Source organism: Antechinus flavipes, chromosome 4 (genome assembly GCF_016432865.1).
Source record: "Antechinus flavipes isolate AdamAnt ecotype Samford, QLD, Australia chromosome 4, AdamAnt_v2, whole genome shotgun sequence".
Taxonomy (NCBI): domain Eukaryota; kingdom Metazoa; phylum Chordata; class Mammalia; order Dasyuromorphia; family Dasyuridae; genus Antechinus; species Antechinus flavipes.
This window is the reverse complement of record NC_067401.1, coordinates 52312224-52327100: the sequence shown is the minus strand read 5'-3', so window position 1 is coordinate 52327100 and position 14877 is coordinate 52312224.

The window sequence follows — 14877 nt, the reverse complement described above, 5'->3', positions numbered from 1 at the left end:
GAAATTTGGATGGATCTAAGGGAAGGGAGGAAGGGAGAAGGGAGGAAGGGAGGAAGGGGGGAATGGAAGGAATGGAAGGAATGGAAGGAGGGAAGGAAGGAAAGATTTTAGGGCACCTACTATGTGCCATGTATTGTACTGAATGTTTCATAAGTATTATCTTTGATAATGTTTCATAAGGATTATCACAATAACCCCTGAAAGAAGGTGACAGTAGGAGATCTTGTTTCAATTTGTAGCTCTGCTACTTATTAGTTACTATGGGATCTTATATAAGTCACTTTTATTTGTGGTCCTCAGTTTCCTCATATAAAAACAAACATAACCCAGAAATTAACACAAAACCCACTTTACAGGCTTGTTGTGAAGGAAAGATTCTCTAAAACTTAAAGCATTATATAAATGTCAATTATTATGCGCCTAATTCCCTATTATAAATGTGATTTGTTACACTGCCTTATTCCAATTCACTTTTTAAAAATTATGGTCAAATCCCAAATGATACGAAAGTATTTAACTAGGCTGGGATTGATCCCAGCCAAAAGATAGTTTGGTAGAGTGGTTGGGTCACTGGCTTTGGAACCTGAATGCTTAGATTCTAATCCCCTCCCAGATACTACTACATGTTTGATTTTAGGCAAAATCACTTACCCACTCCAGGGTCTCAGTTTCTCCAACTGTAAAATGAAGGACTTGGACCTAAATAGTCTATAATCCTCTTACAAAGAGAGTTCTTTTCAGCATGATTGACAATGGAAACAAGGAATCTAAAGACCTGTGAAATCTCCTCCCTCCTCCCTGTTTTCTTTTTTTCCCTTCCTCTCTCCTTCTTCTTCCTCCTCCCTCCTCTTATTTCCTCTCCTCTTCTTCACCCTCCCTCCTTTCCCCTCTCTTCTCCTCTACTCCCTCCCCCCCACTCTATGGCCTCTTTCCAATAACTAGCAGCTGTGTTCAACACCTGAGAGGACAGACTGAATTAAATAATCGTGGTTAGGCTGGGCCACTGTGTTGCTGATGGTTATCAAGGCCAGGGGCAAAGTAAATCCTGCACAGTTCTTATTATAGTCATAAAGGCACAATTGCCTCCTGGATCCAATCATGACAGGCTGCATTATTAATTTGATCCTGTCCTTGTATGTTCTTAGTCATAGATATCTTGTCTACATCAAATAAGGATTTATTTCCAGGGCCCAGATCACTGATGTTTCCCTTCCAAATCCATCCCCCAGGTCCCCACCCCTTCACCTCTCCCTTGAGAGAAAAATGAGTCTATGTCAAAGGTTGACAATTCAAGTGCCCTTTTGTCAGAGCCTTTTCTGCTGACATGCAAAAGTGTGGGCAGTGGAAAGCACCCTGGCTGAATAAACTCAGATCCCACTTCCTGAAGCTCACAAAAAAAAAAAAAAAAAAAATACTTAGGCCCAGGTTACTGATTTCCCCACTGACTCAGCATAGATGCACATGGCCCAACCCTTTCATTTTATTTCCTTCTATGCCTCAGTTTCCCTACTTGTAAGGTAAATAATGACAGCGAAGGATTATGGCAGCCCGGGAATTCCCTGTCATCATCAAGTCCAGATAAGCACTTGACCTCCCTCAGGACTCTATGAAAAGTAATGAATATTTATACAATGTTCTGAGATAATAACTAGAGTCAGCACAAGGTAGGGTGAAGACCGTCATTAGGAGGCTGGGTAGACTGGTTGGGGTGAAGTCAGAACCCAATATATCCTCAAGTTTAGATTAAAAGTTGTATTTAATTTCTTTTAAAGCAAAAAGCCTTTGGAATTGTTATTCTATTTTCCCCTAGTAAAACATTTCCTTCTTCTTCAAGCTCCCATTTTGAAGACTGTTATGTGGGTAAATCCCTGCCTGGAAATGAAGGGTCCAGGATGTTGTGTCTGGTGAAATCCAAGAGTGATCAAGTTTTAAACTTTCCTTCAGACTATGTTGTATATGGAGGGGAAAACTTGCTGAATTTAAAATGAGAAAGACTGAACCTCATCCTCCTGCTTATTTGCCACTTCTATAAAATGTGGAATTGAATCAATTATCTCTGATGTCTCTTCCAGCTCTAAATCTCTGACCCTATGTCCCCAAATCTAGCTCTGGATAATGTTAACTGGTATAAGGCTTTAAATTTTATAAGAGACTTTACAGATATTATCTCCTCTGATCCTCTAAATGACCTTTCAAAATAAATGCTATTATTATCCCCATTTAAAGATGATGAAACTGAGGCAGGTAGACAATGGATCACACAGCTCGTAAATATCTGAAACTGGATTTGAATTCAGGCCTTTCTGAGTCTAGGTCTCGTCCACTGTCTGAATTACTTATGGACTTTTACTATACTTACTATGGACTTGTCTTTCAGAAGCAGCTAGGGCTCCATCCCTACTGGTAGGCACTCCCCTTCTAGAAATGCAAGAGTTAGTCAGTCCATGAACATTTCTAAGTATCTACTATGTGTCAGGCACTATACTAAGTGCTGAGATTAAAAAAAAAAAAAAAAAAAAAGGCAAAAGGCAGTTTCTGTTCTCTATGTCTAATGGGAAGACAACATATAAATGACTCTGTACCAACAAAATATATCCAGGATAAATTGGAGATGATCAACAGAGGGAAGGCATTAGAATTAATGTTTCCAATAGAACTTGAAGGAAGAGAGGAGACAGAGAGGAGGAGAAAGAACATTTCAGCTATGAGGGACAGCCGGAGAAAATGCCTGTATTTAGGAGATGGAGAATATGGTTTGTGAAACAACAAGTACGTCAGCATAACTGGATGAAAGGGTACATGGTGGGGGTGGGGACAGGGTATAACAAGATTGCAAAAATAGCAGGGGGCCAGGTTGAGAAGGGCTTTGAATGTCAAACTGAGGATTTTATATTTGATCCTGAAGGCAATAGGGAGCCATGAGTTTATTGAGTAGGAACATGACAAGACCAAAATTGCACTTTAGAATTTTTGGCAATTGAATGGATGATAGACTGGTGTGGGAAGAGAGACTTGAGGCAGGAGGTTATTTCCTCTGTGCTTATGCTGTAAGAATCCAAAGTGAAATATAGGCCACACAAGTACATCAGATGTAAGAAATGTGAAGTGATAACTTGTTTAGCAAGAAGTACACTGTGAACAGGAAGTGGGTAGGAAGAGTTGAGGCCCTGTGGCTTGGGGTAGCTGCTCCCTGCTGCCTTTTACCAGAAAAGTCAGGACTTAGGGAGAAATCAGAGAGAACCTAGGCCTCTTGGTCTATGTGATAGCATCAGGATGACTGAGAAGCTAAGCCCCTTAATGTGGATAAACATCACGATGGCTTTACCATGTCATGTGTTCACTGGAAAATTTTGGATATTCATCTTTTTTTTAAATCAAATTTTATTTTTTCAATTATCTGATATTCTTTTTTCCCCCTCTTACCTCTTCCTACTGGAAAAAAAAAAGAAAAACAAAACATTTGTAGCAAATATGCTTAGTAAAGCATTAAAAAGTGTCCCGTTGACCATGTGCAAAAATGTGTCTTATTCTCAATTCAGTCCAATACTTCTCTCAAGAGTGGGATAGCATGCTTCATCATTGGTACTCGGCAACCAGGATGTATCATAGCATTGTTCAGAGTGAAACTTTCAAAATTATTCATTTTTATAATGTTGATGATGTTCTGTAAATAGTTCTCCTGTTTCTATTCACTTTACTTTGCATCAATTGGTGCAATAGATACTGAATCTTATGAAGTGAAGGCAACTTTTTATCTACTCTGATCAAATGAAAGAACATCTGTAGAGAGTTTTGAAAACTTTATAAATGCTAGCTGTCACCACCACCATCTCTATCATAATCACCTCCATCATCATTATCACAGTCACCTCTGTCACCACCACCACCACTACCATTATAATCACCATCACTACCATTACCACCATCATTCTCATCCTCTCCCAAAATACATTTTGCTCTGATGATTTTCTTTAATATTTTTTCTTTAAACTCATGCATTGGGGAAGCCAAATATCTGGGTTCTTCTCTAAGCTCTGCACCTATTCCATCAATCAAATCATCTGTAAAATGAAGGTTTTAGTTAACATTCTAAGTGGATTCCTTCTAGCTCTCACATTTTATGATCATCATTACAAAACTACTTTGATATAAATGAACTCTGGTCTCTGACTTCTTGAGGAGAGTCATTATTACAGATTTTTCCTATTTCTACTCTTAGAACTTTCTCCTTTAGTTCCCTATTCTCAGTTCTCTCCCTTATATCATCTCACAGAGTTCAGATGAGCTTTCCTCTCAGAATGACTAGATGGCTACTTCTTTCTCTGATAAATTCATATTACAGCAAGTTTTGAGGACTTTTTAAGATAGATGACTAATGGTCAATATTAATAATTATTGTGTCTAGTTTGTATCACATACATATACATATTTTTGCATATACACATATACATTATCTATTTATCTATCAATCCATCCATCCACCTTTTTTTCTATCTATCTATATATATATATGTGAATGTGTATCTATATATGTATGTATGTACATACATATGGTTCACCTCTATTTCTATGTTAGCCTTTGCTCTATGGTGTCCTTAATAACACCCAGAGCATTGGCTACAGAATGTCCATGGTGCTATGCATGAAGCATACTATAATAGTCAAGTCACAGATTCTGCCAAAGGTTCAGTGGCTATCAAGTTGGGTCTTAGATGTAGAATGGATTTAAGTTTCCTACTTACTGCATCAGCACAATAGGACTAAGCTGATTTCTGAGATTCAGAATTTTCTCAGATAATCCAAACATGTATTAAGAAAAGGCAAGCCAAAAGTCAAGTGATTCAGTTAACCATTTTGCATAAGATTAGATTTTTTAGAGCAGAGGTGTTAAAAATTACTCATAATACTCCTAGATATGCTCATAATACTCTAGAGTGGTGCCTAAACCAGTTTAAAATATAACTGGGAAATACTGAACAAAACAAAAATAAAAATAATAAAACAAAGATAATAATGATATGTTATTTTCTAAGTCGATATAAAGGCCACAGAGATTCTTACATAACAATAGCCAAGGCCAGGCACTGTGTGAAATAATTTACAATTATCTCATTTTAACCTCTTAACCACCTTGAGAGGTATGTGTCATATATAGTTTAGTGGCCCCCATTTCTAATTGAGTTTGACACTCCTGGTTTAGCAGCAGCTCTCACATTTTTTTGGTCTACTGAGAAAAATCTCTAAGGATCATCTATTTTATTTGCTTCCTTTGAAAGAAACACACACACACACACATACACGTACTATATATGCTACATGTGTGCTATATATGATAATGCTACATGTGTACTAATAAGCTATACATGCTATATGTTATTTATGTGATATGTGTGCTGTGTATGCTATATATTACATGTGCTATATGTGTGTACTATGCTATAGTATATGTATATGTGTGTATACACATACATATTTTAAGAAAATTAATGTGAGTCAAAAAATGGTACTTCATTTGCTGAGACATCTATGAAAGAACTTGTATATAATTATCAATGTCAGAAGCAGGAGAATAGATGCATATTTTAAATATTTACATAGAAAGTCAAGATGGCATGATGGAAAGTACATAAACTTGGAGTTGTGACCTCCATTCAAATCCTCGTTCCAGCAGTTACTACTTGTATGGCTGTAGACAAGTCATTTGAACTTTTTGAAACTTTGTTTCTTTATCTGTAAAATGGATACAATACAACATATAAAGCTTACTCCACAGATTTGTTATAAGAAAAGTACTTTATAAACTTGAAAACACCAAATAAATATGAGTGACTTGAAAGCCTCCATATGTGGAGAGCCATTGCTCTAGAGAGGCTCCATGTCAGAATGAAAAATGAATTGAGGCTAGAAAACCCATGCTCAGGTTTTAACTCTATCACTTAGCAGATATGGGCAACTGTTTCTTCTTCATCAGCTTGTAAAACAGAAAACCATCCAGAGGAGGGCCATAAGAGTGCAGAAGAGCTTTCAGTCCATACTCTATGAGGATTGGATTAAAGAACATGATAAGATTGAACCTGAGGAAGAAAAGACTCAGGAAAGACATGACAAGTATGTTCAAGTAGAATATGGGACATGATGGAGGTCAAATTGAGAGCAGCTAGGTGGGAAATGAGGTGATGGCTGACCTGAGCTTCTTCTTCCTGAGATGTCAATTCTTAAATGTCATCAGAGGGAGGAAAGAACCCAAGGTGCAGAGGATATTGTGAGCTTCAAGGGATGATCTGATCTTACAGAGTGGAAAAGAGGCCTCTCAAGAATGTGGAGGAGAGGTTTTATCTCTTCTGGCAGAATGTAAACTCCCTAAGGGCAGACATTGTTTCAATTTTGTCCTTATATCCCCAGCACCTGGCATAGTATTTGGCACTCTTAACTGACTGATTAAATGAAACTCTTGTTCTGTTTGATCCTAGAGGACAAAACTAGAAACCATTCTGTGTGGGAGTTACCATGTGGAAAATTTAGATTTTTTAACTCAGGAAAAAACTTCCTAACAATTAGAGCTGTCTCAAAGTAACACAAGCTATCCCAAAAGATAGTGTTTTCTCCCTCACTGGACAGTATGTTTAGGTGGTAATAACTTGAATTATAAGGCCATTGACATCCTATTCCAATGAGTATGAATATGAAAACTTAGGATAAAACTACTTTCAATATGTACCTTGAAGAATAGTTGGGATGAGAATGCTTTGTAAATTGTCAATCATTATGTAAACTGTTTTACTTTTGTTGATAGTATAACACAACCTAGCAGATATTTATGGGACCAAAGAACTATCTGTACTCCCTTCACTTTGTAGAAGTGAACTAGGATAGAGGGAAAGGGGGAGGGAAAAAGAGGAGAGAAAGAAATTTATGCCATAACTTTATTATATATTTAAAAGGAATATCAAATTGCACATAGTAGATTTCCAGTTTCTTGTGCTATCATCTTTTAAAAGATTATGCTGTTATGGAAATGTTTGTTTTTGCCATTAATTAATTAAAAATAAATGAATGGGACAGGTGAGAGAAGAGGGAGCAACAGTGACCTAGATGCCTAGAAATATGTTCCCTGGATACTGGGAATTTATATATCCTGCTCCTTGAAGGTCATCTCACTCTGGCACTTGCAGAATATATGAAGAACAGGGTAATATATAGCTTCTGAGGAGCCCAGAAGCCAACCTGAAACCTTCCTACCAATCAAACTGTTGGGATAGGGAATTATGGGAGCCCTGTGACCTGAGCTGAGCAGTTGTGCTGCAGTCTTGCAGGGCAGTCTCCTGGGTCACAGCTTTCCTTTCCTCAGAATGCAATTTGTTCTGGCAGCAGAGCCTGGGGCTGCAGAGTTTTTGCCATGAAAGCACTGGCTGGTAGATAGAAAGCAAAATAATCCCCATTAAGTTCTCATTATCCTAAAAATGAGAATCCCTGCTGGCCTTAATGAGCAGCTTCCAGGCCAAGCAGAGTGTCAAGAAGGCACCCAGGATGGATGCTGACCTCTGTATGAATGTCACCACCATTGTCAGTGGCCAGCTGAATGCCCCTAACTCCTCAGAGCATCACCCCTGCAATCAGCCAAGTATTGGCAACCTTGAAAGACAGCCAAAGGAGTAGCTTGGAAGCCTGGCTGGCATCCTGAAGGAATAATAAATAAGAACTTACTTTTACATAGCATTCTCCTCATAACCCTTTTATGAGAATTTCGTGAATCATTCCCAAACTTCAAAGGAAGTGATTAAGGTCAAGTGTCAACTTTGGCACAACTCCAATCACAGGAATTCTGGGTGCAATGGTCCTTTCATTTCTTGTTCCCTGACTAGAGAAAGCTCCGCTTTCCCAAACAAAGGCTCCTTCCTGTAACCTCTGTAATTTAGAGGGAAGTATTGGTGAAATATGGATCGAATTAACTGGCCTCCAAGATCCTTTCCAGTCCAGAGATGCTGTTCTTCTGTGGCTTCATCCTTACACTGCAGTTGTACAGCCTTAATAACCATCAAATGCTGCAGATAAATACCTCTAACCCCGAATCATGGGTTCTGCCCTTTATCAACCCCAGCTCATCCTAGGGATTCTCCCAACTAAAGATCACAGCATATTTCCTCATCTCTAAAAGGAAGGATTTGGACAAGAAAACTTCTGATTCTATGATAGTACGAATACGTGACAACCCCTAAATTTTTCCATCTCTAGGCTTACAAATGAATAATCTTAGAGAATTAGATCCAGAAACTTTTCTTATTTGAAGGAGATAGGGAAGGATGATTGGATGACAGGAAAATGTAATAGTATCATACGATGGAAAGAGCACTAAATTTGTAATCAGAGGACCTGGGTTTGAGTTCTTATCCCAAGCTACTTCCCACCAAAGTGACATTGAGCAAGCTACATAATCTGTTTCCTTATTTGCAAAATGTGGGGATTGCAACAAAGTAATCTCTAAGGTCCCTCATCGTCTAAAGTCCATAGTCCCAAGTATCCATTTCACCAGCACAGTCCAATTACATTATGGAACAAAAGTTCACAAAGACCTGTCAGCTCACAGCACCTTCACTTCAAACACCGGACCATATACCTCACAGTTCTATAGCACATCCCAGGATTGTGAAGTCAGCTCCATGGCCCTGCATTGTCTAATGTTACAAGACCCAGATTGCATCCAGCATTTCTTAGCACATAAACAGTGTCTGCTGAACACACTTAGTTTTCCCAGCAGTACTCTTAGTAGAGTAATATACGTGATTATTAGATAGTAAGTTGCATTGTTGTCATTATCACCACCACGTGTAATGAGCCTGGCTGGTGCAATAAATTAAGGTGAGGTTATATTCTCGCTTCACAGGCTGCCAATAACTTTATTGTAGCAGTTGTCAAATGTGAGCTTTCTTTTTTTAGGAAGAGTTGAGGAAACTGTGAAATCCGAAAAGAAAAGAAGGAGGAAGTGGGGGAATATTCATTGCAGTCTGCAAGGCAGGTATAGAATTCCTGTGCACTCTAAAAAAGTGAAAAAACCTCCCTTTTGTGCCAGTGGCATTAAGGATTTGATAGTCACTACAATATCTCTCTTGCCCCAACCCCCAGTCCCAAGAATTATTTGAATACATTTTCATATTAATGTACTACTAATTTGCTCTCCTGAATTGACCTCTCTCCTCTAGACCTTCAGGGTTTTCAGGGATGAGCTTAGCTGATTGTAAGATCACAAATTGGTGCTGGATCTCATTAAGTCAGCAAATGAGCTTCACTGAGATGCTGGCATCTGCTGAAACTGTAATAATTTGTTCAACTGGGCAATTACAACTTTGAGAGAGGAAAAAAAAAGCCCAAAACTTCCCAGGGGAAGAGGCGGGTTATGAGTCATGGTGGATGTCGACAGTATCAATAAATGCATGGCCACGTAGGACCCTATATCTCCCTCTTCCCCACTTTATACTCTTATCTTATAGAGGCAGGACTAGAATTTGAACAATATCTGTCCTTTAGAAAATTTGAAACAGAAGTTGGCCCTCAAATATTCTGCAAATCTGTCCCCAAAGTTCTTTGTTTTAACCATTTGTTGATCAAGAATGTCTTTTGGCACCATACCAACCATTACTTTGTTTAGTTCTTATTTTTTCCTTCCACATATGCTGCCTTCAGGATTTCTTAGTTAACCAGTTCTAGGTTTTTTCTTCTATTTTTTTCTGCTGTCCTTTCAAAACACTACAATTCCCTGCTCCTTTTTTTTTGAAACTAAATTGTAAGCTACTAGTAGGTAGGTAACAATAATAACATAGCACCTGATACATAATAAGTACAATAAATGCTTCTTGACTTAATCATAATAATAGCTGATATTCTTATTGGGCTTTAAGTTTTGCAAAGTGGTTTATCTACATTATTCTATGTGGTGTCTTTCATTTGTTCCCCATAGCCCAATATAGTCACATGGACATATGCACAGTGAATTACTGTAGATTAATTTTTCAAGAGTAAGAGTCGAAGTATATTTTGGAGAGTAGGCCCACCTTGTAATCAGACAAGAGCTACAATCCCATATTAATCATGACAAGTCACTTATCCTCTCTCCAAAAATATAAGTTATAAAAATTTTGATGATCTGCTTTGAGAGAGAGTGGCTTTGACAATGGGAGCTCCCTATAACAATGAAATCACTTGTCTGAATAAAAATGTGTTTAAAAACAATTGATTAGAAACAGTAGATTATTCTCTATACAACCATTATCATTCTTCATCTCCAGAACCATATATTGCCTCATGAGTAGGTGTCTTAAGATGTCCACTTCCAAAAACATTTTAGAAAATGTCTACATACTCCCGTGGTTGGATAATCCCCCAGCTATTATCCAGCCAATGTTAAGATGTGAAACTTTGTCCAGAGTACTTCATGACTCAAATACATTTTATTTCCAGTTAATGTATAACCAGAATTCTAATAACAAGTTCTGATAAAACTAAGATCATGATTTCTGAGTCTGTTTTGAATCTGGAATTGGTACTCTGAACTGAATCTTAATATTGTCTGTTAATTATATATGTCTTCCAATTGTGGACCTTCCCCTAATGTTTTTGAATACTCAAAGTTTGGCATTTGACAACTAATTATTAAAATGCAAAAGGGATTTTCCTATATTCCCTCCCCCAAAGTACTGGAGATGGAGCTGATCAGAGATGAAACATTTGCTTAGATTTCCACTTTGTTTCTATCATTGTTTGGAAGTTATTGGTTCTGGTCTCAGAAACAGGATTGGAAAAAGAAGGAACCTTTTAAATTCATCCTATAATACAAATGAGAACAAATGCAGTCCTAAACTATCTGTGAGTTTTATCAATAATACCTCATTTACCTTTGGGCAGCTAAGTAGCACAGTGGGAAGAATTCTGGGCAATGAGTTAGACAACTTCCTGAGTTCAATTTACTAACTTGTGAACCTGGGCAAGTTCCTTAATAGTATTTCCTCAATTTCCTTGTCTGTTAAATGAGCTTTGCCAAGAAAATCCCAAATGGGGCCACAATAAGAAAATGACTGAACTATTATACAAGTTAGAAAATGTTTAAGGGCACAAGACAGGGCAGAGTGTGGCTTCAGAGATTGAGGCAGGAGAGAAAAGATGCATTAAGTTGGATCTGCTAAGTTTTAGATGCTGGAGGTAGAGAGAGGAGGATGATCAAGTGCAGATATTTACTAGGTAATTAGAGGCATGAGGGAGAAGGATTTTAGGACTCTAATGAGACAGGGGAGGTAGAATGATGAGATTACCAAAGGAAAAAAATATAGGCAGAGAAAAGACAACCAAGAATAGAGCCTTGGATTATACTGAACCTTAGGGGATAGAAGGAAGAAGAATATGTAGTTGTGAAGTCCAAAAAGAAGCAGAGAGGTAGCAGGAAAACTGGGAGAAAAAGAAGTAAGCATCACCAAACCAATGCAAGACATTATCAGGGAATAAGGACAGGTCTCCTTTGTCAAATGCTGCAAAAAAGGTCACGAAAGATGGGACTGAGAAAATATCAAGTGATTGGACAACTAGAACATCATTGGTGATCATATGTGGCTAACTACTCGTTGTCCTGAGCTTCTCTTTTCCTCATTTATAGGTGTGGTTGGCCTAATGCTCTCTCCTCCCAACTAGCATTTTATTTCTGATAAGAAAAAACTTCATCTTTGGTTGGCACATTTGGGGTTCCCACCAAAATTTTGACATCTTTTCAGACACCACAGTGTCTCCTCCATTATCCTTAGTCTTTATCTGTTTCCTCACCTTAGAAATCTTTGTCTTCAAATTACAGGCCTGTGAAAAGCAAAGCAAAGTTCTATTACCATCTCTTGGCAAGATGCATTCAGCATACGGATTCGGTCATATTCTGCCAGTATCTCTCCAAAGCTTATAGGAATTTAGGGTTCTGGAATCTATCAATGTCATCTTTTGAGCCAAGAGGCTCTATTACTACCTTTCCTCAGCTACCTTCTTTGGGGCAGTAGGACTACGTAGGCCTGGAACGAATTATGCAGAACAGGCTTCACACCAACTCAACCAAGCAACCAAGCAATTAAACATCAATTATGCAAATAACTTGCCAGTCCTTGGTACAAGGCACTAGGGATCCAAAAACAATCCCTCTCTCAGGGAATTTAACTTCTACCAGGGGAAACATTTTTTAAAACAAACATATGGACAAAATAGAACATACAAGACAATTTCAGGCAAAAGGTATTAGAAATTAGAAGGATATGGAAGGACTCAAATAGAAGGTAATACTTGAGCTGAGTTTTGAAGGAAGAGATACTCAGATGTAAAGGTGAGAAGTGAATGTATTCCAGGTACCAGAACAATTCATGTAATCTTTCAGGGATGTAAGATGCAATGTCTCATAGTAAAAAAAGTAAGAAAGTTTTTTCTGGATTGTAGAACATATAAAGGGATATGAGATTCAAAAAGTCTGAAAATGTACATTGTAACCAAGTTATAAAGCATTTTAAATGACAATCAGAAGAGCAATTTGATGCTAGAAGCAAAAAGGAACTACTGAATTTTATTGAAGAGGGCAGTGACATGGTCATATCTAAACTCAAGGAAGATCATTTTGGTAGCTGCATGGAGGATAGTTTGGAGAATGGAGTTACTTGAGGAAAGAAGGCCAATATGGCCAGAAATGATAAGGGCCTGAACTAGGGTTGTGGCCATGTGAGTGGAAAAATTGAAAAAGATACAAGAAATGCCATTCTTATAGAAGTAAAAATCAATAGGGAAGTAAAGGTAAAAATCACTAAGATTTGTTAAGTGATTGGATATGTGAGGTGAAAGAGAGTGGTGAGTTAAGGATAATTCCAAGATTGTATAACCCTGAGGCTGGAAGTATGGTAATGTCCTTGACCAAAGAAGTTAGGAAGTGAGATAGTTTGTGGGCAAGGATGAAGTCTATCTTAGCCACGTGGGCTTTGAGATATCCAGGGAATATCTAGGTGGAAATAACCAATAGATCACTGAAAATATTGGATTGGAAGTCAGATAAAAAACCTGGGCTAGATATATAGATCTAGATGATAATTGAACCCATGGAGGCTAAAGTGGTCATTAAGTGAGAAGGTATACTGAAAAAAGAGAAGAGGACCCAGATCAGAACCTTGAGGGTATACCAATGGGGAATAGGATATATACTAGCAAAGATGCTACTTTGCTTTGCCTTGATGGTCCCAGTAAAGAAGATTAGGAAGGATAGATGGGCTCTCTCACCTCTGGTTCTTATTTATGATTCTTTTTTCCTTTTTTCTTTTATAGGCATTCATAAAAGCCAGGATTCAATCAACCATTACGGTTGTGGTACTTTTAAGGACATATGGTTAAAGATTCAAAAGTCTGAAATTTTTGCCTTCTGTTAAGCTCCTAGAAAATACCTTTCATGCTTACTTCTCAACCCCTTTGCACTTTAATTTCTGGGCTGGGTCACACCACTTGACTGAAACTGTTCTTTTCAAGGTTACTAAGTAGCTCTTCGTATATTGCTAGATCTAGTAAGTCTTTTTTTCCAGGCATTATCCCTCTTAAGCCCTACTCTTCTTCCTATGTGTGGTTCTCATGACACTGTATTCTTCTGGTTATATTCCTACCTGTTTGAAGGCCTCTTCTCAGTTTCCTTTAGGGGATAATCATTCAAACCCTGCCCTTTTTGTGTGGGTGTATCCCAGGACTCTGATTTAGGCCTTATTTTCTTTTATCTCTATGATCTCTCAGTGATCTCACTGCCTCAAAGGGTTTAATTATCATCTCTTTGCAAATGACTCCCATATTTATATATTGGACCAACATCATGTCAACTGCATGCTGAGCAAATTCAACAGGATGTCCTATAAGCATTACACACATTCAACATGTACAGAATAGAACTTCCTTCCCTCCCCCTTTCCCCCCCCCCCCCCCAAATCCATTTCTTTTTATTATTCTGTTTCTATTGAGGGCAGACCATCCTTCTAATCACTCAGGTTCACATCCTTGGAGTCATCTTCAACTCTTTTCACTTTCTTCCTCCAGATATCTGATCATTTACCAAGTATTGTTGATTGTACTTTCTCAACAAACCTCAAAATTTGTCCATTTTTCTCCACTCACATGGTCATCATCTAGTTTAGATCTTCCACACCATTTACCTGGACTATTCTGATAGCCTCCTAATTGATCTCCCTCCCTCCAGTTTCTTTTTCCTTTCCAGGTCATCCTCCAATCAAGTACCAATTTTATAGTCCTAGAACATAGATCTGACCATGATATTTCCTTACTTAAATAGCTTCCATGATTTCCTATTGATTCTAGTATAAAATATACTTCCTTTCTGCGGCATTTAAAGCCTGTCACAGTTTTTCTCCAACCCTTTCCTGTCAGGTCTCCCATTATTCTTCTCATCTTGGAAATATAAAAAGAGCTCCAGTAATTTACTATTTGGTGTTTTGCCCAGTCTTTTATACATGAAAGCCAACAACTTCACTGTTCAAGGATTGTCTTTCATATAATATAAGGTAGAGTCACATGAACTTTATCACTGCTTTACACAAGGATTATGGCCCATAAGTCTTATTCATTAGTTAGCATGAGTATTATAGGTCACAAGGGCTATTTAGTATATTCTCTAGAGTTCCTATTTAATAATCATTTTCATAAGGTCATAGATTTAGATTTAGAAAAGTCACCTATTGCTACAGTTATTATGAGAGAAGCTACAGAGCTTATCTATGGTATAGGAAGTCTTTGATATCTTGTACTTACTGACATTTACCTTCAATTACCCCCCCACATGGCTTTTCTCTGAGCCACTCAAAGCCAGATGCAGTTGTGCTGAGGGGA